Source organism: Aegilops tauschii, chromosome 4 (assembly GCF_002575655.3).
Source record: "Aegilops tauschii subsp. strangulata cultivar AL8/78 chromosome 4, Aet v6.0, whole genome shotgun sequence".
NCBI lineage: Eukaryota > Viridiplantae > Streptophyta > Magnoliopsida > Poales > Poaceae > Aegilops > Aegilops tauschii.
Genome location: NC_053038.3, coordinates 294,989,262 through 295,011,893, shown reverse-complemented (window position 1 = coordinate 295,011,893; position 22,632 = coordinate 294,989,262). Strand labels below are relative to the sequence as shown.

At 50.8% G+C, this 22,632-nt stretch overlaps 1 long non-coding RNA gene across 1 annotated transcript in view; it reads left to right on the top strand.

Moving 5' to 3' along the window:
- LOC109779771 (uncharacterized) overlaps window positions 1-22,350 on the top strand; it is a 28,126-nt gene extending 5,776 nt beyond the window's left edge. Inside the window, exon 5 of the long non-coding RNA XR_012182828.1 lies at window positions 21,869-22,350. This is a non-coding gene — a long non-coding RNA (uncharacterized lncRNA). The remainder of the gene's footprint in view (window positions 1-21,868) is intronic.
- The last annotated feature ends 282 nt before the right edge of the window (window positions 22,351-22,632 follow it).

Genomic DNA, 22,632 nt, shown 5'->3' with positions numbered 1-22,632 from the left:
ACCCTTCCGTCGTTGGAGCAGCTGAGCTGGGGTGGAACACAGCACAGCAGGAGCAGGACAAACCACACAAGGTTTTCTTTGACACATATCTGTAACAGAAGTAATTGTGTAAGGGCTTGTTTGAATTTGAGGATTCTAACAATCCAGGGATAGGAAATAGACAGGAATAGGATAGGAATGCACGTGCAAAATAGAGAATTTAAAAACACGGGATTTATGCCAATCTGGGTGTTTGATTCATAAGAATTGGAAGATCACATGATGCAAAGAAGCAAGGTGAGATTAAGTCAAACCATAAGAAAATGTACGATTATAATGCTATTATGCTACTATCTCTTAGTCTTGTGCTTCATGAATAGGAATTTGAAAAGGAGGACAAGTGGAAATTAAAATTCCTACGGTTTTTCTTTCAAGGAGACACTAAAGGATCAAATCCTACAGTTTTCCTTTGCTCCATTCCTTTGAACCAAATTCATGAATAGTAGTACCATAGGAAACTTTCCAATTCCTATGTTTTTCCTTCACTTTTCCTTTTAAGCACTGGCAATTCTAGTAGGCAAGCTTGAGCACGGAAAAGCCTACACTCAAAAAAAGTTTTTGTGCTACTTCTATTACTTTGGACCCAAGCCACTTCCCTACTAGCTCAACTCCCAGGCCCATCGACAAATGCACAGCTCAAACGCGCAGAGATTAATAATAATGGCGTTCAAGACAGTCCATCACGGATAGCTAAGTTGCCTGGTACCTCACTGCTTATCATATAGTAGGAGAAACTAATCGTATTTCACGTTGCTGTGTGTGCTCAGCGAACAATATATATAACATGTAGAGTAAAAAAGAGATGCAACAAGTGTACAACCTCTTTGGCGAAGCCATGTCGATCTCAGCGTGATTGGGTTGGTCGGTGAGCATGATCCGGCTGACTTGGCGGTCGGAGGAGGGGAAGAAGATCTTAGGCGTCTGGAGATGGAGCTCGAGGTACTGCTCCGCTGTGATGGAGGGTTTCGTCATTGGAGCAGCCCCGGTGAGTTGTACGACGCCGAGGCTGAAGCAGGACAAGAGAGACAACGTTAACCTGAGTGGAATTCTAATAGCATCTCCAATATATGACGTAAAATACATAACCACAAAGTGCTAGATGTAAAATACATCAGCCGCTCATCTCTGAACTTAACTGTCGAAACTGAATTTAACTGTCGAAACTGAACTTAACTGTCGAAACTGAACGCACTAGTAGCAGAAAAGCAGTAGCAGCAGCAGCACGTGCGAGAGCCGGGGCAGCCGGTCATGTAGCAGCATCAGGTGAGGTTACCCTGAGCCGCCAGCCACCACCGGCCAAATAGCCGCCCCCCGCCGCCCGCGGCCGGCGGTGCGCCGCCCCGCCCGCCCCGAAACCACTCCCCACCACCGGTCTGCCGCTGCCCCGGCCATCACTCTAGCCCCCCCCCCCCCCGTGCCGAGCATTTTCTCCGGTGATCCCCACGCCACCGCCCCACCACCGCCGGCGACCACCGCCCCACCCTGAACCCTAAGATAGATACTGGGGTACCTCTCCGGCGAGCCCCCTCCCCGCTGCGGCTGGTTCTTCCTTAACTCCGGCGAGCCCCCCCTGAAAATCGACTGACCCAAAAGTTGATTCAGTCGACTGAAGTGTAGCTAAATCGGAGCAGCATCCCAAGCAAGAGCAAGAGCGAGAGCAGCAGCGCGAGCAAGAGCAATAACAAGAGCAGACCAAGCAGGGGACCAAGAGCAAGAGCAGAGCAGCAGCACCAGCGAGAGCTAAAGAAGAAGCAGCTCCTACTAATGTGGACATCGCCGCCGAGGGAGTGACGCCATGGAGGAGGTGGCCGGCGACGCCGCCGTGGATGAAGCCGCGCGGTGTCGTCTCGGGACCGAGCGCCGGCAGCACCGTGAGATCGAATCAAGAAGAAAATGCGGCGATTAGTGTACAACCTCTTTGGTGGTGCCGATTAGGCCTCAGCTTCATCCGAGGAAATGGTGATGATGATGCTCTTCTGGTGGTGCAGGTGAAGACGGCGGTGTGGGAATGGAGGTGGCGCGAAAGACGAGGGGAACGTCGGGGCAGCTCCTTAGAGGTGGGGACGGGGTAGCTGAACTGGCGGGACGACAAGATCAATGAAGGATCCTCATCTGGTACGGTGGATGAGGGACGTCGAGGTGTTGCTGTGGACGACGTCATCAGGGAAGAGGCTCCGACTGTGTGGCGGACGGAGGAGGGTGTGGGGCTTCACGGGTTTTCGCGGCCTCGGGGTACGAATGGGTGGGCGGATGGGATGGGAGTGGTGAACCATGGCTTAGGGACGCACTTGTCCGAAATGTGGGGTAAGTTATGAAATTACCCCCACTGATTTGAGCTAGGCGGTTCTTTTGGTTCAGGGGTATCACGGGCATTTCACGTGTCGGGATTTCACAGGAGGTGGGAGTTTTCGCGAGCGTTGTAATTTTGGAATAGCAAGGAGCGGATTAAGATGGAGGGAGTTGTCGGAGCACAACAAGACAAAGATATATCTTAAATATTTCGGGGTAACAAGGCGCGGGTTGAAGAGGCGGGAGTTTCGCAGCACGATAGACAGAGACGCTAGCTTGAAATTTCGGCATAACAAGGCCTGGCTTGAAATTTCGGGAGGACAAGCTTAACGTATACCCAAAAAAAGACAATTCGCACCTTATCACTAGAGAGAGCTATGTCCTGTTTTACTATATCACTAGAAATGCATTCAAATACAGCAAAAAACAAAAAAAATCAGGACAACAAATATAACGTGTACAGTACCAAAACAATTTGCACATCCCTCAACAATAAAAAAAGAATGTGTGTTGTCTAGCATATGGACTAAATTTGAGTACATTTTCCCTGTTTGAATGGGATTGTACTCGGGCTAGTTATACAACCATCTAAATATCATCTTCACAACACATGACATGAATATAGGAGAAGTAAATTCCTATATAAATACGAACTACATGTACATACGATCTCAAATTCAAATATATGTATAGATTTTATGTTGAACTCAAATAATAGTACATGTATACTCTAGCTAGATGTTCAGAATCTAAACCATGTATGATATACTACGTACAATGTGTTTAACAAGAACAACACACACACAAACACCATTTAGACTAGTAAGGTACACGTCCATTGCATGCATGAGATTTGGCAACCAAATTATGAATAAATACCACATTATAGCATGTAAGCTTTGAGTCATATATGCATGATGTAGATGTTTCTTAAATTCTTATAGTTCATTTCATTCAAAATCATCTAGTTTTTATAAGAAAGCTAATCTATTTTAAGATTCATAGAATTGTGCGTTGTAAGGCATAAAGTAAAAACAAATAATGGCAAATCATGTAAAAAACATTTGGGCAATTCTGATATGGAAGATTCTAGAACAAAGAAGAAGTGATTGTGTTTTGAGATTTGTGCATTATGCTTAAGTTCAACCATGGAGTCTTCTAGATTGTACATGTGGCAAAATTTGGTGGAATCTAGATGATATCCAATGGCCAGTTGTGGTCAAATTTGCCATCTCTACACCATCGGATTGGCCTCATCCAATGACCATCTTTCAAAGTTAAAGTTATCCGCACACTATATAAAAAATATAAAATATAATATATATAGGGGTATAGATATAGATATGTGATGCGAAAGCCACCCATCATCTCCAATTAGAATAGTGTATCCATGCACGGATGCAATGTGGCCAAACGATGTCTGCCATCGATATCTCAAATACAAAATCAGTCTAACCTTGTTCAGTGTGTATACAGTACAACATGCTCGTTTCCAAACCACACCACCCATATCTCAGTTATATTCTTGCATGCATGGCTTTCAAACATCATGATCTCTTATTCAAATATTTGAATTCTATTTTACATTGATTATGACATCACCTAGTCTTTTACACCCACACAGTCATCTTCTCTTTATAATTGTATCATTAACTTTCTCTCGTGCATGCATGCACACACAGTACCAGTCGACATTAACCATCACACACATGCAATCTTTTTCTTCAGGTTGGTCTCCCATGTATGCACACACACACACACACACCTCCCCCTCCACATAATATCGGGCATTATTAATCTCTCATGTGCATGCGCAACGATCGATGTTCCTCTATGTGTGTGTATATATAGCTAGGTCTTTCACAGTTTTCCACATAAACCGATCAATCTATATATCTAGTGAGGTCTCACCCTCTTTCCCACGTCCACATCGATCAATCTATACCTCTCTATATAGGATTACATAGCTAATACACCCACATTAATTATATATCCAACGTCCCCCTCTCATCATCCATGCCTCGGCTTCATCTCTCAGACGCGCGCACAGTGGCGAAGACAGGGGGCAGCAAGGGCCCTGCCCCCCCCTAACATCACTATATATCGAGGCTAATATGAATGTGATCATTAGACAATTGCTGGTAAAATGGTTTAAGTTGGTGAATTGGCCCTCCTCGTAAAGGATTAGCCATGCTGGCCCCCCTAGCTCATTTTTTATCATGGCTCCGCAACTGCGCGCAACAGCGCATGTTCTCGCCCCCTCTCTTCAAATATCGATCTCGCACTTGTGCACTCCTTCATAGTCTCCCTCCACTTGGCCCCTCGCACCATCTTCTTTCCCCCCACCGGATTTTGCCACATGTACAATCTAGCAGACTCCATGGTTGAACTTAAGCATAATGCACAAACTTCAAAACACAAGTGCTTCTCCTTTGTTCTAGAATCTGACGTATCATAACTGCCCAAACTTTTTTCTAGTTGAATTGCCGTTATTTGTTTCTACTTTATGCTTTACAATGCACAATTCCATGAATCATAAAATAGATTAAGGGCTTCTTTGATTCAAAGGATTCTCAAAGGAATTTTGGAGGATTCTAATCCTTAGGAATTTTTCCTATCTTGGTTGTTTGATTCGTAGGTTTGTAAACCATAGAAATTTTTCCATAGGATTCATTTGCACTAGATTTCATAGGAAACATCCCCATCACTCAAACCACTTTGAAAGAATCCTGTGTTTTTTCTATGCACAATCAAACACTCGTACAATCCTGTAGGATTCAAGACGACATTCCACTCTAACTCCATGTTTTTCCTATTCCCGCATTGTGGAAATCCTACGAATCAAAGAGGCCCTATCTTTTTTTTTTAATAAAAATTAATTTATTTTGAATGATATGAACTATAAAAATTAATCGAAGGTCTACATCAGGCATATATGACTCAGAGCTTACATGCTATAGTGTGGTATTTATTCATAATTTGGTTGCCAAATCTGATGCGTGCAATGCACGTGTACCTTACTAGTACTTCGAGTATGTGCAAACACGTAAATTAGAATTCCAATGGCATGCTACACACTGTCTCTCTTACAATTCATGAAGCTACGTGGCACATGTGGAGGCGTTGTCACGACCTCCTTGTGTGGATTGATCACAGTGACGTGCTGCTGCTTCCAGAAGAATGTACTCGTCCTCTCTGAGCCACACTGGCGGTACATGCACGAAGCGAAGATGTGAACGCACGCCACGCACGCACTCATTCCCTCGCACGCACACGCGGGTACACGGGGCGATGCATTTTTTTACAAAGATCCACCCCATGTGATAATTTGACGCGTGTAAAGTCCTTCATTTCATGGATGGTCAATTAATACAGCGCATGCAAATTGAGTGGACGTGAGGGCGGAAGAAAGACATTACTACTCCACTGCGCGCATGCGAGTTAAATCACGGGGTGCCAGTACTTCCATTGGTCTCCTTCGTATTTTGTGCCAATTTTTGACCATATTTGTAAGTAACATAATATTTATGCATGTCGTAAAAAGTGGCACAAAAAAGGGGGCCAATAAACCAGGACGCAGGCAGCATGATCAATTTTTGCCAGGGCTACTGTTGGTGGCCTTTGTATTTAAATAAGGACGGAGTGGAGTAGTACTATCTTTATCTTAGCCTCGTAGGGCTCTCCCAACGCCTAGGCTCGCCTCCCCGCCTCGCCCAACGGATCCCGCCATGGAGGATCCCGCCATGGATAATCCCTTAGATCCCAGGATCCCGCGGGCTGCCCTCTCGCTACGGTCCGCAGCACTGCCGCCTTTGAGCGAAACCCACATGTGTTTTAGAGGGGATCCATTGCTCTGGAATCACAGATCGGTGGCGCCGGAGGACATGCCAGGGCTGCGTTTCAGGTGGTGGGCAGCAAGGGCAAATCGGATCGAGGAAGCATCGCATCGATCGGAGAGAAGTTCCAAGGAGTTGCGCCTGGCGCAGCACAAGGCGGAGGCGCAAGTCGATCTTAGGGGAGAGATGCTGAGGGATGTCAGCATCCGGCAGCGTCATGTTGATTTCGAGCTAGGGCTAATGGCAGAGATCATATTCACGGAGTCGACTGCGGAGGAAAGAACGCGCATGCCTGCGAAATGGCATCAGCAGCCGGTGCAACTGTTCAAATGGGCAGTAGGAGAAGCCAAATCCCGAGACCAGTTGCGGCGGCGCCGCTGGGCATGCATCGTAGGCGAGGTGAGCTGCCCTCCTTCCCTGCCAGCAATGCAGTGACCGAGGCGGTTGCTGCTGCAGTGAACTTGCAACGCTATGTCTGTTTGCAACCTTGACAATCACTCCATCTATATGTATTGTTTTCCTGTAAAAAATACTTGGTCATTTGGAAAAAGATGGTAATTGATTTATCACTAGTTTTAGAATGCTTGGTCGTGACAATCAATCGAAGCCACAACGAGAAGTCTCCATCGCATAAGTACTTTACGGTCGGTCGCACCAACAGACGGTCGATCGGACCCGCGTCTCACCGAAGGGACACGCATCGGCTTGGTCTGACATGTACGACCAGTTATATCACTGACTTCTGCGACTGCATTTGAGCAGTGTAGTACTACCTCTATCTCAGTTTACAAGTATTGCACGTGTACCTAGGTCGTTAATTTGACCAACTTAATAAGAGCAATACATTACGAAAAATATATCATTACAAACTTCAAATATTCTATTTTTTAATGATATATTTTTTATGTTAAACAATTTATGTTCTACTAAACTCATTGGGAGTACTTGAAACTAATGTTCCACTAAACTCATCGGGAGCCGTTTCGGGCCTCGAAACCAAAACCATCAATTAATCTTTACCTTGTTCCCATCACATTGCAAAGTACTAGTGCTACAATTAAGTGCAAGCCTGCTCACGCCTACCAGTACGTACCAAACCTGAACGTGTTCCCACTATGCAGGTTTTAGTACTAGTGCTAGTACTTAGGTTATAAAAGGGGGAACTACCTAACCGAAAATTACTCTACCTTCCTCCACATAAGTCCTCCTTGTTCGTTCGTCCTTGCCATGGCCGGTGTGCAGAGCTCTAGGTCGAGAACTATCCGAACTACTCGTAACAAGGAAGCGACAACCAAGGCTGCAGAAAAAAAAGAGAGGGCTCGCCGCCACGCAGAGACCTCGAAAGATCTCTCACGGGCAGGCGATGGCTCCCAGGAGTGCCCTAGCCGCGGAGGCGAACATGCCGAGCTGGTGGCGCTAGAGTCGTTATCCCTCGATGGCATGCCCGATCAGCTCAATAAGCACCTCAATAAGCAGAATGAGTTCATCCACGGCTTGGTGGAGCTGCTGAAGGAGAGCCTCGACGACATGCCCGCTGAGCTCAATGAGCAGGGGGAGTTGACCGCCGGCTTGGTGATGCTGCTGAAGAAGAGCATTGCCTCGGAGAAGAAGGCGACCGGCGAAATCCTGCAACTTCAGGAGGACAAGGCGAAGCTCTGCCACGAGCTCGACCTGCTGAAGGAGGAGAACGCCGGTTGGAAGAAGCTGCATGAGAATAGTAGTTCCTCGATGAAGATGTTGCAGGACCTCGTCATGGAACAGAAGGATGAGTTGGCGAAGCTCCGCATCGAGCACCCGGCTGCTGTCAAGGTACGTAATACGGCCGTGGAACAGATGGTGAAGGCTCGCGTCAAGAAATACCGCATCATGGACACAATGAAGAAGATGGCGGAGGAGACGTGCAAGGAGATGGAGGTCGTGGAGGGGATGAAGAAGCAGTTACGACTCCGCGGCCAGCAACCCTTCATGTAGTGAGAGCAGCGCCCCAGACTTGTGTGCGCGTCTTCCTTCTTTATTTGGGGTGATAATCTTCCTTCTTCTTTTGCTCCTGTGTTTCTTCTTTTGCTTTGGGTGTTTCGCCGCACGTGTCACCTTCTATGCGAGGCATGAATAGAACAATGCTAAAAATGAGATGACTAGTAAATTAGATCATTCTTTATCTCCAATAGAACAATGCCTCATGCTAGTAATTTATAATAAGAGTAGAGAGTAGAGGATATGGCACTGGGCTGCCGTGTTTCGTGCTCCTCCGTCGTACTCCAGTGGAAAACTTGAGTATACCGCACGGTTCTTTGCTCCTCCTCAGGTCGTCGCCACATTTATACAAGCAGTCAAATCACAAGGCCCCGCCTTCCAGCAGTAATGAGCTGTCAAATCACAAAGGCCCTAGCCTCTTTTCAAACCGACGACCAAGCTAGACTGCCCCTCCCTCTAGCCTTTTAAAAAATGTATACTTTTGTACAGTAGTATCGATGGATTGCACCATGGAGCAAAACTAACAAGATGAAATTAAAGAAAAAGGTGGTACATATAGAGAGCAGGCGTCGCCAAATTATGCATATAGTACTATTAATAAAGCTAGTACGTGCTTAAATGGGGTCCTAAATTATATTAAAGAAATTAGCATACCAATTTAATTCTTGGGTTCTTATTTTTTATGCCACTAGTTGTGTATCACTACTCAGTTTTGCCATTAGAAGCTACAACTACTCAAAAATGCCATCGATCCATGAGATGCCTGCTCAAAAATGCAATTAGATATCTCAAAAAGGCCATCGTTAAGTTAGATGTTTGCTCAAAAACGCCATTAGACATTGTTATTTTCACGTCAAACCCGTTGACATGTTATATGAAAAAATAAGCCGATTCTCACAATGATAAGTGTGGCCCCACTTGTTAGGACTAACCAAGCGAATAATTTTATAGAAAAATAAGAACGATGTTGGGATCAAGTAGGCCCCACACTTTATTTTACTGTAGTGAGATAGTGGGAGAGCTGGCATGTTGGTCCATCGGTACTTATGTCATTATAAAATGGCCAAAGAGATTTGAGTCACAATAATGGTGTCCAGCACAACACACCTCTCAAATAAAACTAAGCACCCTGAAATTCTTTGACAACTAAACTGCTGGCTATATGATGTTGGCCCTATATTGTACGTATATAATGTGAAGAAATGAGTGGTAGTACTATACCAACTAAAAGATGAATTGTAAGAAATACTAGTATGTACGTACTGAAGAGTTAAAGTAACGAGAAGGAACATAACATAGTTCTGCTGGGGGCTCAGCACAACACACCGCTCAAATAAAACTAAGCACACCTGAATTAAACTAAGTAACTAATCCGGTAGACACTGCATTAGAACCACCATGAGCAACGACATTGCCACCTTACTCAGACTCCTCGTCCACGTGCTCGACTTCGTCATTGTCCCTCTTCCTCTTGGGCGATACTTCTTTGCTTGAACCGCACACTTGGACCTTGCTCTTCATCCAACCCTTGTAGATGTTCAAACAAAGGTATCCATCCATTGCAGCGTAGTGGATGTGGTCTATATCTAGTACATTCCACTCCCGTGCATGATGAAAGTTGAACGGAGGTTTCTTTAGTGTACCGTATGAAGGATGAACCATGGCTCCTGCCAGGGTCAGCATTGAAGGCTGATCACGGGAGGGCACCAACCGTTTCTTCTGGAGGTCAATGGGGTTGCCTACAACGAGGCCTATCCGACCCAGGATTTCCTTGACGTTCCAAAAGTCTACAGTAACGAATTTGACTAGTCCGCTCTTGAGGAACTTCTTAAATTCCTCGCACTCAACATCGGCATGGCATATGTGGTAGACCAAGCATAAGTCATGCACGCAAACCTGGATCACGGCGGGCTTCTTCTTCTCAGCCTCCTTTAGATTCTTCTCGCTTCCCAGGACTGTGGTGTACTCAACATCTAGCCCAGCGACCCACTCATTATTTGAGTTTTCGAACATGTTTCTGAAGCAAGCAAGGCATCCTTTCACCGTTGCGGAAGAAAGGGTGTAGATGACGTCGAACTTATCACGGGTGATGGTTCTAACCTTGTACTCACCGCCGATCATGGAGATTTGGGACGCCATGGATTTGGGAGGAGGGTTAGGATTAGTGGAACTGCCGTAATGTGAAAGGACGAGATGACTAGGAGCGAACTGCCGTAATATTAAAGGAAATCCGGGGACGAGTACGAGCGAGAACTGCCAGCAGTTTTTGTAAAAATGCTGAGTGGGGCATGCGAACGGCAGGGTAGTGGCTTGCCTGGTGCATAAATGGATTCATGCACAGTACTATGGGGGCCCAATTAGATGTCATGTCTACTTGACGTCCAATTAAATGGCTTTCGATGTCATGTCAAGCGTCGGGAAAATTACAAGTGATATGAAGCTTTCGAGTGCCCTTGGATCTGAGATCGAACGGTTGCATGGCGTGATTCTAGACCTATCGGTGAATATCCTATCCTAGAGGGTTATTCTGATTTTTTTTAGCAACTTAGCATGCGACCGTTCGATCTCAGATCCAAGGGCTGCCAGCAGCCCATATCATGGTCGCCCTACCACGACCGTCGCCTCGCTTGCGCGGTCGCGCCCTTGGAGATTTAACATGGTGCGTTAGGCTATCTGATGTTGGCATGTCATACATAGTCATCACTTAGTCACTCATACTACAACAAGGTTAGCTATAAGGTTGGCTATAAGAGTATTTTTTTACTTCTCTCTATCTCTTTCTTCGTAGTATTTATTGCATTTGCCAAGGAGTGACCTCTTTCAATGAAATGGTGCTTAGATGAGGTGCTATGGGCATTAAATGGCTTAGCAACTCAAGTCCCCAATGCATAGGTCCTTAGTTTTTTGTTGCTAAGTTTGCTTCATCTAGGTACACGCGCTTAGCACCGTTTCTTCCTGGGGTCACCAAACTAGTCTCTCTCTTCTTAATTAACCTGCCACATCATACTTTATGCCTATGTGGCAGGCTTAGCACCTGTAGGATCAAGTACAATAGTGGGCTATAAGCTCGCTTTACATGGCATTTTTGCATATGTGGGGGAAAGAGGCAAGGAAAAATTGGAGGAGTGGGCTCTCAAGCAAGAGCCAGCCTCTACATGGTGGAGCATCAGTAGAGGCACCTGTATGGAGTTGGTCAGGAATCGGGACACTCATGCCGGTCGTAGCGCCGCGGTTAAAATGATAATGGCAAGTCATATCACCGGGCCCCACCTGTCCAGTAGTAACACGCTGTCAAATCACACAGCCCTACATTTGCAGCAGCCTACTCCCTCATCTTCTCGCATCTCCGTCGAACCGACTAGGCGGAACTTCCCCGCCTACCACGCGGGAAAAGCCCCGCCCTCGACTTTTAAATAGTACAGTATACTAATTTTGTATCCATGGATTGCGCCATGGAGCAAAGCCTCAAGAAAATGGCGGTACACATTTACGGCGTACAGCACGCCCATCGTGTTCGCGTCGCACCCCAGACGGTCGGTCGGTCTGGCACGCCGCTCTCCGAATGGAATGCGCATCATATTGCGTTTGCACACACATGTGGGACCGCAATTGAGAACCGACCATAGGCACTCTCCCCGGCCTCGCAAGTCGGGTGAGTTAATAGAAGAGAGAGACGAGCGATAGTACTAGAGAAGTGTTGTACAGGCGTTGGTGCCTGGACGATCCCTGCATGACACGGAAAATCAGTTCGTCCATGCATGTGACTAGACTCCAGCAGACACGCCTAGATTGGCTATCGTCTACATATCGTGCAGGCTGTGTTGTGCAGGGCTGTAGTTCTGGTGAGAAATCTAAAAAAAGTTTCTTGTCATCTCGCAAAATTAGGTGTCACGTGCTTCGAATCATTGTGAGGGTTAAACAGCGACAACTGAGTTCCTCCAAGGCGCTAGTCATGGGGGCCACATCCATGAAGACTACTCGGCTACCATCTATGTCAAGCCAGCTATGTTACTTAGTGCATCTATCGATGGACCCCTTTTCTACGAGTTTATCTTTTATTTGAGCTTTGATCCTCGTCTAGTTTGTCCATCCGGATTCATGTTGTCTCCTTTGGGCAGTGAGGTTATGGTTTATTGTCATGTTATAATCTGGTGCTTTAGCTCAAAATGAGGACAACTGCGCCTCCGGGGCACGTGCGTGAAGACAGTCATTGACGAGGTCAAGCCGGCTCCGGTAGACAAAAGAAAACTAGTAGTACTCCACTATATAAGCAGGAGCTTCCCCGCTTTCTTGCTAGTGTTGCTCTCTTCACACTGTCTCGTCCTCTCAAGATCTAAACACGACAGCGGAGGCCACACTCTCTCTCTCTCTGCTCACCGCTGGTCACAGATCCAGCCGTATCCTCTCCGCCGGGGAAGGTGAGAAGGTGCAACGTTCACGCGGTCGTCCTCGGTGATGGCTCTTGCCCACTGCCGGCGCGTCCCGATCAGCATGCTTTGCCGTTGTCTCCCAAGCACCGCTGGCTAGGGAGGGCCTCCGACCCCTTCTTCCTCGCTGCCATAGTGTGGGCAGATCCGGCCTCCCGCCGCCCACCTAGCGACATCCCGGCGACCCTCAGGTATAACTTCCTTCGAAACCGGCCTTGCACTACTTCCTGAGCTCCTGACGTCGCTGCATTTGTATCTTTTACTATTTCCCAAGCCCCCTCGTAGATAGGATCTATTGGCTGTTCGAAAGCCACCTAAATTTTTACTGTTAAGAGGTAAAACTAGTTCATGCACTCGAATCTAGTACTACTTGGTTCAAACAAGGAAGAAAGGGGGTGGGGGTGGGGGAGATTTGTTACCTGAATCTAGGACTTGGTCGAAAAGGAAATAATGGGGGCGAAAAGTAGCAGAGACTGGCTATCCAACTGGTCTCTAAGTCTAATAGGGAAATAAAGGGAAACGTAGTTCAAACTCAATATAAACCCGATCTATTGGTTGAAAAAGGAAAGAAAGTGGGGACTGGGGGACAAGTCAATAGAGTAAGTCCAGCACTAGATTTGCTAGCCTCACGTAGTATATGGTGGCTATACTGAACAAAAACGGGACCAACCCAGATATCCTGTTCTCATGTTTGTTTCCCCGAGCCACTCTTATGTAATGCCACTAGTAAAATGTAGCAGTCGCACTGCTAAAAGTAAGGACATGTTAAACCAATGTTGCTGGTAAAATGAAGCAATGGCACCATTAAAGTAGAGTCGTATTTAACAGTTGTCATAGTTAATCCTAATGTCCACACTAATATCTAGCAATGCTGCTGCTTTAGAAATTGCTACTGTCCTTGTAGGATTGCCATTCAGATAAGGAACATGCTTCTTTTCATTTGAGGTATGTTTCATCACTTGTTTGTCACCCTCCTTTCCACCTTTTTTGTGCAAACAGAGACATACATTTCATGCTTGATCTTAATTGAACTGGACAAATGATATCCAAATTATAGTTGAAATTCCAGGAGCTTCACAACCAACCTTGATGTTGCTCAATTTTACTACAACTAATGAAGAAGAAGCTCGGTGGGTTTCGTTTTCTGATGGAAATGGAACCGGGGCTGGAGCCCTTTTCTTAAACAAAATGAAGAAGAAGCTACTAGCTCATGGGACATTGCTTCATTTTTGGTAAACTGCACCAAAAGGTCCCAAGAATTGAATCATCCATCTTTGTGACTGGTGTCATCCCTTCTACGATGGCGTTGACTGCAGACATGGTTCCCATCACGAGGTATGTTCCTTTTTGGTCTGACTGTTTTCCAAAGATCCTGCATTGTCGGTGTACAAAGTAGGGGCACACCTTTGTACCCCTTTACTTGTGCACGGGCAGTCGGAGCCGCGCGCCACGGCCACACTAAGCAGGGCAGAGGAAGGGAGCCGGAAAGAAGCCGAAGCAAATGATGGCCAAGGCAACGCCAAGACCAAAGATACCAAAGAGCGAGAGGGCGAGGTGGATTCCCCCGGCGAGGCCCTTGCCGGGGCAGCCTCCGCGGCCCCGGTAAGAGCCTTGCCGGGGCAACTTGCCCGATGCTAACAGAGCGAGCCACCCTTGAGCCCACGGGTTCCAACTCAACCAACCACATTGGAACTAGGGCTCGGGAGGCACCTCCATGGTAGCATGCAAATCTTTGTCAAGACCATAGAGATATGAGATCAGAAGAGAACCAGAAGACGGCGACCCTCGGCGGGATCCTTGCCGAGGAGATCCATAAGACCCCCGGCAAGCACCTTGCCGGGGACGACTGCAACGCCATGGCAAGACCCTTGCCGGGGCCTCGGCAAGGCCCTTGCCGAGGGCGTCAGCGGGGCCACAGCCAGGCCCGCGTCGACCAAGACTCCACCGCCGTCCCCAAGCAGCTGCTAGCTCAACCAGTTGGGCAGGCACCTGCGTGGCGACGGGCGGCCTCTACGCCAACTCAGCAAGCACCTGCGTGGTGGCATGCAGATCTTCGTGAAGACCCTACCACCGCACCACTCAGCGGCCTGCCTGCTTACATGGCGCCGCATGCACCTCTGGCCTGGGCGCGTGTCGAAGCAAGGCGAGGCGGCAACGGACGGGACGGGCCTCGTTCCCGTCCCCAATAAAGCTAAGGGACACCTAGGCTATGCATTAAATGCGTCTTGTCCTGTAACACGAGCGATAAGCTCGCAGCACTGTAGGCCTTTCCACCTCCTGTGTGCCACTGTGGCGGCCCCTTTCGACTATAAAAGTAGGCCCTTGGCATACTGGAGGGGGATTCGGCTCTTTTGGACTACGCAGCCACGGTAGCTAGTTCGAGAGCTCGAGAACTCTCTCAAATACACACCAAAGCAGGGCTAGGGTATTATGCATCCTCGCGGCCCGAACCTGGGTAAACGATTCTTGTGTTGACTGCTAATCCTGCTCTTCTCACAACCCCGCGCCCCGGCAACCGTAGTAGGGATTCTTGTGATCCCATAGGTGTCGTTTCCCACCGACATCTTTGGCGCGCCAGGTAGGGGGCGCAATTGTGAGAATCTGGTCTAGTAGTTAGCCTAGCACTTCTTCATCGCCATGGCCTCTAAGGAAGAAGACGACCAGGAGAAAACTACGCCGCCTGCAAGCGCGAAGGACGCCAACGCAGCAACGGAAAAGCTAAGTCATCTAGAGCCTTGAGCAATTTCCTTTTATACATGAGTTTATTGTCCTCGGAGATCCTGCCTATGTATGGAAAACCCGCACGTAAAGGGGCCCTTCCGCAATTGGCAACGCCCTTGTTCTGTTTCGAGTCCGCTCAACAGCTCAAGCGGCCGCGTCGAGGGTGGCAGGGTAGCCTTCCGCACTAGGCAACACTCTCGATTCTGACTCGAGTCAAGCTCGACAGGTCGAGCGGCCGCGTTAAGGGCGGTGGGGTGGTTTGCCCGGCAGGAAGTGCACCCGGCAGGCCAATGGGGATCCGTCCTCAAGACGCCGCCCTGGTTTTACGCGCCAGCAAGCCTACTTGGTTAACGTAGGGTGGACATACAAAGGGAAATCAAACAGGAAAATAACATGCATTGTATCAAGAGTACTGCAGAGTTATATTACATCAAATTGTTGCCGCGGTTCTAACTAAAGATAGAAATTGTCTTGGTCATGAACCTGCAGCGGCGATAAGAAACGGGGTGCCTAATCCCGGCGCTGGCCCTCCACCCTTTGAATTCCGTCGATGAGGCTGATGATGGGCTCGATACACTCCTTGAGCGGCGCGAGGTCAGTGCCCTCCGGCAAGCTCTCCAGCGCGGCGTCGAAGTCAAGGGTGGGGTTCTAGTACGCCACCTTGGTGAGGACCTTGGTCATGGCACCCCGGCAAAGCCTTCGGTTCTCGTCGGCCAGCAAAGCCGCCCTATTGGAATGGAACTGCTCCAGGGCCCCGAGAACACCCTCGAAGAACAGGGTCAGCTTGGCGTTGGTAGTCCCGCTGCGCTCTGGGGCGTACCTCACATTTGGCATCCCCATGCTAGCTAGCTGCGTGGTGATCCTGCCGGCGACGTCCTCAAGGCGGTTGATCCAGCGATTCTCGCCCTCCACGAAATCCTTGTGGCTGGCGGCTTCGTTCCTCCGCTGCAGCTTCTCGGCCTCCAGATCCTTGGCCAGGGTCTCCTCCCGAGTCTTGGCCTCTGAGAGCATCTCCTCGATGCCCTCCAGCTTCAGCTTGAGGTCTTTGATGGAGTTGTTGGCCTTAGAGAGCTCCCCGGCCCTGCTGACGGCCGCACCCTGCGCCTTCGTCAGGGCGCCGTTGAGCGTGTCCTTCTCCTGGGACAGGTTTAGGGCCTGCTCCTTCAGCCCATCCCGCTCCACTTCCAGCTCCTTCACCTTGCCGGCATGAACCAGAGCCTGGGCATCGAGCGTCTCCATGTGCCTTTGCTCCAGCTCTTGGGTCCGCTGCGCGATAAGCTTCTCCACCTCCTCGTCCTTGGCGTGGAGTTTGGCGTCGAGGTCTGCCTCGCGTTTGGCGAGGTCCTCCTCCTAGGAGTTCAACGCGGCCTGATGCTGGGTCCGAGCGGCCTCGGCTGCAGCGGCCAGGCCCTCCGCCATCTCCTGGGTGATCTCGATGTCGGCCAGCTTCATGGTGAGGTCCGCGTCGCGCTTGGCCAGCTCGCCCTGGGCGGCCTTCAGCTCTTTGCTAGCTTGGCGGAACCAAGTCAGCGGCTCGGAGACGCGCACCTTGAGGTCCGCCTCTGCCTTGTCCACCGTTGCCATCCTGGACTTGGCCTTGTCCAGGCAGGCGCGGTGGAGCGCCTGGAGCTTCCGGAAATTGGCTCCCATGGCCTGGAGAAGCCGCTCCTCCCGAGAGCCGTCGCCACCGGTGCTCTGCTCATCGACGACCTCGAGCCCGGTGGCGGCAAGCACCTCTTCGTCGAACACCTCTCCCTCGATGGGCGCCCTGGAACTAGACGCCCCTGGGAGGTGGATGAAGAGGTCGTCCGTCACCCTCAGATACCTGCCAGAGCCAGAGGCAGCAGAGGAGGAAGGCTGGTCATCGACCACCTCCTCCTAAGTGGCGGCCTTGCCGGCCTCTCCGGCAGGCCCCTTGCCGGGCTCCCCGGCAGCCCCTTGGTGGCGTCTTCGGTAGCACCCTTGGCGGACTCCTCGGCAGCGAGCTTCTCGGCCTCTGCCGCGGCGGCCTTGGCGACGTCCTTGATGGTGGCTCGGTGCTTGGCGCCCTTGTCGGGGACGCCCCTCGGGGCGGCGTGCTCGATGGGGGTGGCGTGTTAGGGGTAGCCCTCTGTGGCTCCTCCTACTGCTGTCCTCCTCCTGCGACTACGGCAAGGTCAGCACCAGGAGATCATGCCCCCCAACGCATGTTGATGAGGGGTTAATGATGAACTTACGCTGGGGGCTGTGCCGGGGGCTGCTGTCCGGACTGCTCAGCACCACCAGTGGTGCCCTCGAAGTACCCGCCGGGGGCTGATCGCCCGCCGAGGCTTTGGCCCTCTTCACCGTCCGGGCTAGCTCTCCGCATCCCTGCGAAGATGAAAACAAGTCAAGAAAAGCCGTACAGATTGAGGAGACGGAGATGACAGAAAAGAGCAAGATACTTACTCGTCATCCACCTCCTCCTCTGTTGCCTTCCTCTTCCTCCTTGGGCTGAGGGACCCGAAGTCAAAGGTGACCCCCGCGTCGACGTCTGCCAGAGGAGGGGAGGAGGGCGGAGTCTGCACGTGCTTGGACGAAGAGGAGGCAGATGCTTTCTTCTTCGCCACCGCGGCCTTGACGACCTTCTTCGCCGCCGCGGCCCTCGTCTGACTCGCGCACTCCTCCGGAGACTTTGGCCGCTGCGCAGCCTTAACGGGCCGTACCGGCTCGCCGGAAGTGGCCCGCCGCAGGACTCACCCTCTCCCCATGACCGGCGGGTCAATAGCCTCAGCCTCCTCCTCCGACGGCTCGTCGACCACCTCCTCGACGAGAGGAGTCCCGGTGCCGGCGCTGCTGACCTCCCCAGCGGCCTCCGCCCGCTGGGTGAGCTCCTTCTCCTCCGCCTCCACCGCGGTCTTGTCCTCCACGCCACCGGCGCTGCCGGCCTCCTCGGCAAGCTTCACCTTCATCGCCCTGGCAGCGATGTAGTCCAGCTCTGCCTGGGTGGTGTCCTGGACGAGTCGCGGCTCGGTGGTGACGTATCCCTCGTGCAAGGTGTCAAAGAACACCTAGACTTGAATTTCGTCCGGCTGGACCCAGCTCGAGTCAAGGCCGTGCGCGTTGAAGTCCGGCATCATGGTGATGATGTCGGTCTGGCGTGAGTTGTTGCTCAGTGGAACCACTCCCGCCGGCAACTTGAACAAGGTCCCCTTGGCGACCTTGCCGGCCTTCGCGGCAGCCCTCGCGGCCTTGCCGGTCCGCTCGACCTCACCGTCGCGGTTCACGTCGAGCTGGAAGAGTCGCTGGCAGAAGTGGGCGTACCCCATCACCGTGAAGTTATGGTCGAGGCCGGGGCGAAGCCTCATGATGTCGGCGGCGTTCGTAAAGAGCCAGGCCGGCCTCCCCTTGTTATGTGGCGGAGTGATTCGGCGGCGGATGAAATCCGCCCCGATCATCTCAAGGGTGAGCCCGGCCTCGGTAAGGCGAAGGATCCTGGTGGTGGCGACCGTGAGCTTCGCGTCGTCGGCATCGACATCGCTCCAGTCGCCCCGGCGAACCGGCGGCACATCGCGGACCCGGAAAAAGTTCGGCGGGTCCTTCTCTTCAATCCAGCACCACCGGCCCCGCCATTCTTCCCACCTCTCCTTCATGGCGCCCTCCGGGCATGCCCCCTTGGCTCATGGGATCCAGGCGACACAACCAGAAATGGCGCCCCCTGGTTGGATCGTAGGGAAGAAGTAATTGCGGAAGAGTGCCGTGTTGGGATGCACCCCGGCGAAGCCCTCGCAGAGGTGTGCGAAAAGAGCCATGCACGCCACGGCATTCGGAGTAAAATCCAAAACGTGGAAGCCATAGGTGTGCATGACGTCATTGAAGAAATCGGAGCAGGGGGACAGAGCCCGCAGGAGAAGTAGTCGACAAAGAAAGGCTACCGATTTGGGGCGGCCTCGGCGCAATTGTCGGGGATGACACGCGTGGCTGGATGCCCCGTCGTCTCTCCCCCCGTCTTGCACCTCCACAGGGGTTTGAAGGCCTCCCAGAGCTCGAACACGTCGACCGTCGAGGGGAAGTAGGCGAGCTGTGTCAGCTGCGCCCCAATGCACTCTCCAGCGGTTCCGTCGCTCCAGCGTCCTTGGCCACTCCCTTGCCCTTGGTGGATTTGGGCGCCATAGCGACTAGGGGGAGCAAGAGACAGAAGACGGCGGAGACGCAGCGGCGGCAAGCGAAGGCAAGAACTCAAGAAGGAGGAAGAAAGGGGGCGGCGGCTCTGAGATTGGAGAAGACGCAGGGAAGGGGGTAAAGTGAGCAGTGCGCCCGCGGTTATTCCTTTTTACGGGGAAGGCGCGTGCCGCCTCCTTTCCCATTAACTGCGATGTGACGCATGCATGCGAGAACCGCCCCACGCATACCCCCCACGTCACGCACGATCCTCCATGATGCGCGTTCAACGCTGGTCGTGGGGAAACGTAGCGGACGAAGAGTTACTGCGGTGAAAATCTGCCCCGCCTGCCCGTGCACCATTCTGGGCCTAGCCTAACAATGTGTCGCGCTTATGTGTGGCCCAGGCCCGGGGGCTCCTGTCGGTGTACAAAAGTAGGGGCACACCTTTGTACCCCTTTACTTGTGCATGGGCAGTCGGAGCCGCGCGCCACTGCCACACTAAGCAGGGTAGAGCAAGGGAGCCGGAGAGAAGCTAAAGCACAAGATGGCCAAGGCAACGCTAAGACCAAAGATACCAAAGAGCGAGAGGGCGAGGTGGACTCCCCCGGCAAGGCCCTCCGCGGCCCCGGCAAGAGCCTTGCTGGGGCAACTTGCCCGATGCTAACAGAGCGAGCCACCCATGAGCCCATGGCTTCCAACTCAACCAAACACATTGGAACTAGGGCTCGGGAGGCACCTCCGTGGTAGCATGCAAATCTTTGTCAAGACCATAGAGATATGAGATCAGATGAGAACCAGAAGACGGCGACCCTCGGCGGGATCCTTGCCGAGGAGATCCCCAAGACCCCCGGCAAGCGCCTTGCCGGGGACGACTGCAACGCCACGGAAAGACCCTTGCCGAGGGCGTTAGCGGGGCCACAGCCAGGCCCGCGACGACCAAGACTCCACCGCCGTCCCCAAGTAGCTGCTAGCTCAACCAGCTGGGCAGGCACCTGCATGGCGACGGGCGGCCTCTACGCCAACTCAGCAAGCACCTGCGTGGTGGCATGCAGATCTTCGTGAAGACCCTACCACCGCGCCACCTCAGCTGCCTGCCTGCCTACATGGCGCCGCATGCACCGCTGGCCTGGGCGCGTGTCGAAGCAAGCCGAGGCGGCAATGGACGGGACGGGCCTCGTTCCCGTCCCCAATAAAGCTAAGGGACACCTAGGCTACACATTAAATGCTTCTTCTAATGTAACACGAGCGATAAGCTCGCAGCACTGTAGGCCTTTCCACCTCCTGTGTGCCACTACGGCAGCCCCTTTCGACTATAAAAGGATGCCCTTGGCATACTGGAGGGGGATTCGGCTCTTTTGGACTACGCAGCCACGGTAGCTAGTTCGAGAGCTCAAGAACTCTCTCAAATACACACCATAGCAGGACTAGGGTATATGCATCCTCGCGGCCCGAACCTGGGTAAACGATCCTTGTGTTGACTGCTAATCCTGCTCTTCTCACAACCCCGCGCCCCGGCAACCGTAGTAGGGATTCTTGTGATCCCATAGGTGTCGTTTCCCACCGACATGTATGTTGAGTCTGCTCTTGTGCTACTGTTTTGGCACTGCCATGATAAAGTTGTAATGTTATTATTTTGCACCTTAATCTCGTGGCACTATTAATTTGAGGAAATGTTTTGGCACTGACTTTTTTTATATATCGAAAGAGGGGGTTTCCTCCGATTTTGTTAAAGAAATCCAACCATAGAGAACCATTATCCGACAACATCTCAGTGTAAACGGGCAGTTATGCAACTACTACTAGAACGGACTGAGTACTAGCAGGAGACAAGTTCGCCACATAAGCTAGGAAGGTAGGGGACGCAGCACCAGCTCGACCAAGTTTGGATTACAACCCAAATGCTACCAAAGAAACATCAGAGGGGAAGATAGGGACTGAAAGAGCCAGCTTCAGCATCCCAGTCAAAGCACCCCCGGCCTCCATCCTTGCAACGCACGGTACACCTCGTTTGCCACCTGCTCGACCCTAGTGCCGCTGATAAAATGAAGTAATAATACAGTTAAAATAGAGCGAGTGTCCTCTCTATCATTTCATTTCCAATTAGATAAAGAAAGTGCTTCTCTTTGTTAGTATATGTTTCATCAACTAGTCCCATTGTTAGTGTTTAAGCGTTTCTGCAATGGGGTGCTTAATTTTAGTTGATCTGCACAAAAATAGAGATTCGAATGTATCAAGGCCCCTCCTTGTACTACCGCAGTACACTGATGTTCATCACTAGGAGAAGGTATATCAGGGAGACTTGGGTGGATTTCCAGTATTAGGCGTCGCAGGGCCCATCTCGCCCTCGCAACATGGCATACTATGATAGTAGCGCAATATTTTCTTCTATTTATTAGTGTATGTTTCATCAACTAGTGCCACTATAATGTAATCACGGCTTTTCATCATCTGTGCAAACAGGGTTATTCAGCTGCATTTTGGTGGAACTGCGCAAATGTACAGATTGAACCGGCATATATGCAGAGTGTGAGGTGCCAAGTAAAAATTACGGACACCAACCCTGCTCCATCTAAGCATTGGCATCCACCACCATCAGTGGGATGTGTGGCGCTCACTGTGGACGGATCTTTCTTGGCAGCAAATCCTCTAACCAAATACTAGTAGCTTAGACTTCAAAAAAATACTAGTAGCTTATATTGGCAGTTTTCTAGGGGTGTACTCTTTTCTGAAAGAAGCACCAATCTATTTTTCTTTATTTGTACACAGTGTCACAACTTTGACCCAAAGGTACATAGCTATTTTAGGGTGATTGGCGTAGTACTCGGAGACTGGTTGTAAGCATGATTTTTATTAGCTGTCACACTGATTGTAAGCATGAGCAGATGGAAGATTAGGTTAGTGCGAAGCTTACCTTAAACCCTACGGACACCGTTGAAATGAGGCGAGCGTCGAGGGAACCGCGGAGAATGGCAGGGAAGCGACGTCGCGCCAACCGACCTCCTCTTGCGGTGGGAGAATGAATACCCATGTGGCTCCGGCTAGCTCTGCACCCTCACGAATGGCACACCATACTCGATAGATTCGTTATCCTCTGGGTGCTCGACCTTCGACCTGTATGCCCACCACCTCCGCCTGACTTTCGCCTCGGGCGAATCTGTCTGCTCAATCGCCCAGAGGAGATACTCAATGAACTCGAAGGACTACGGCGTGACTGCCGCCGAGGA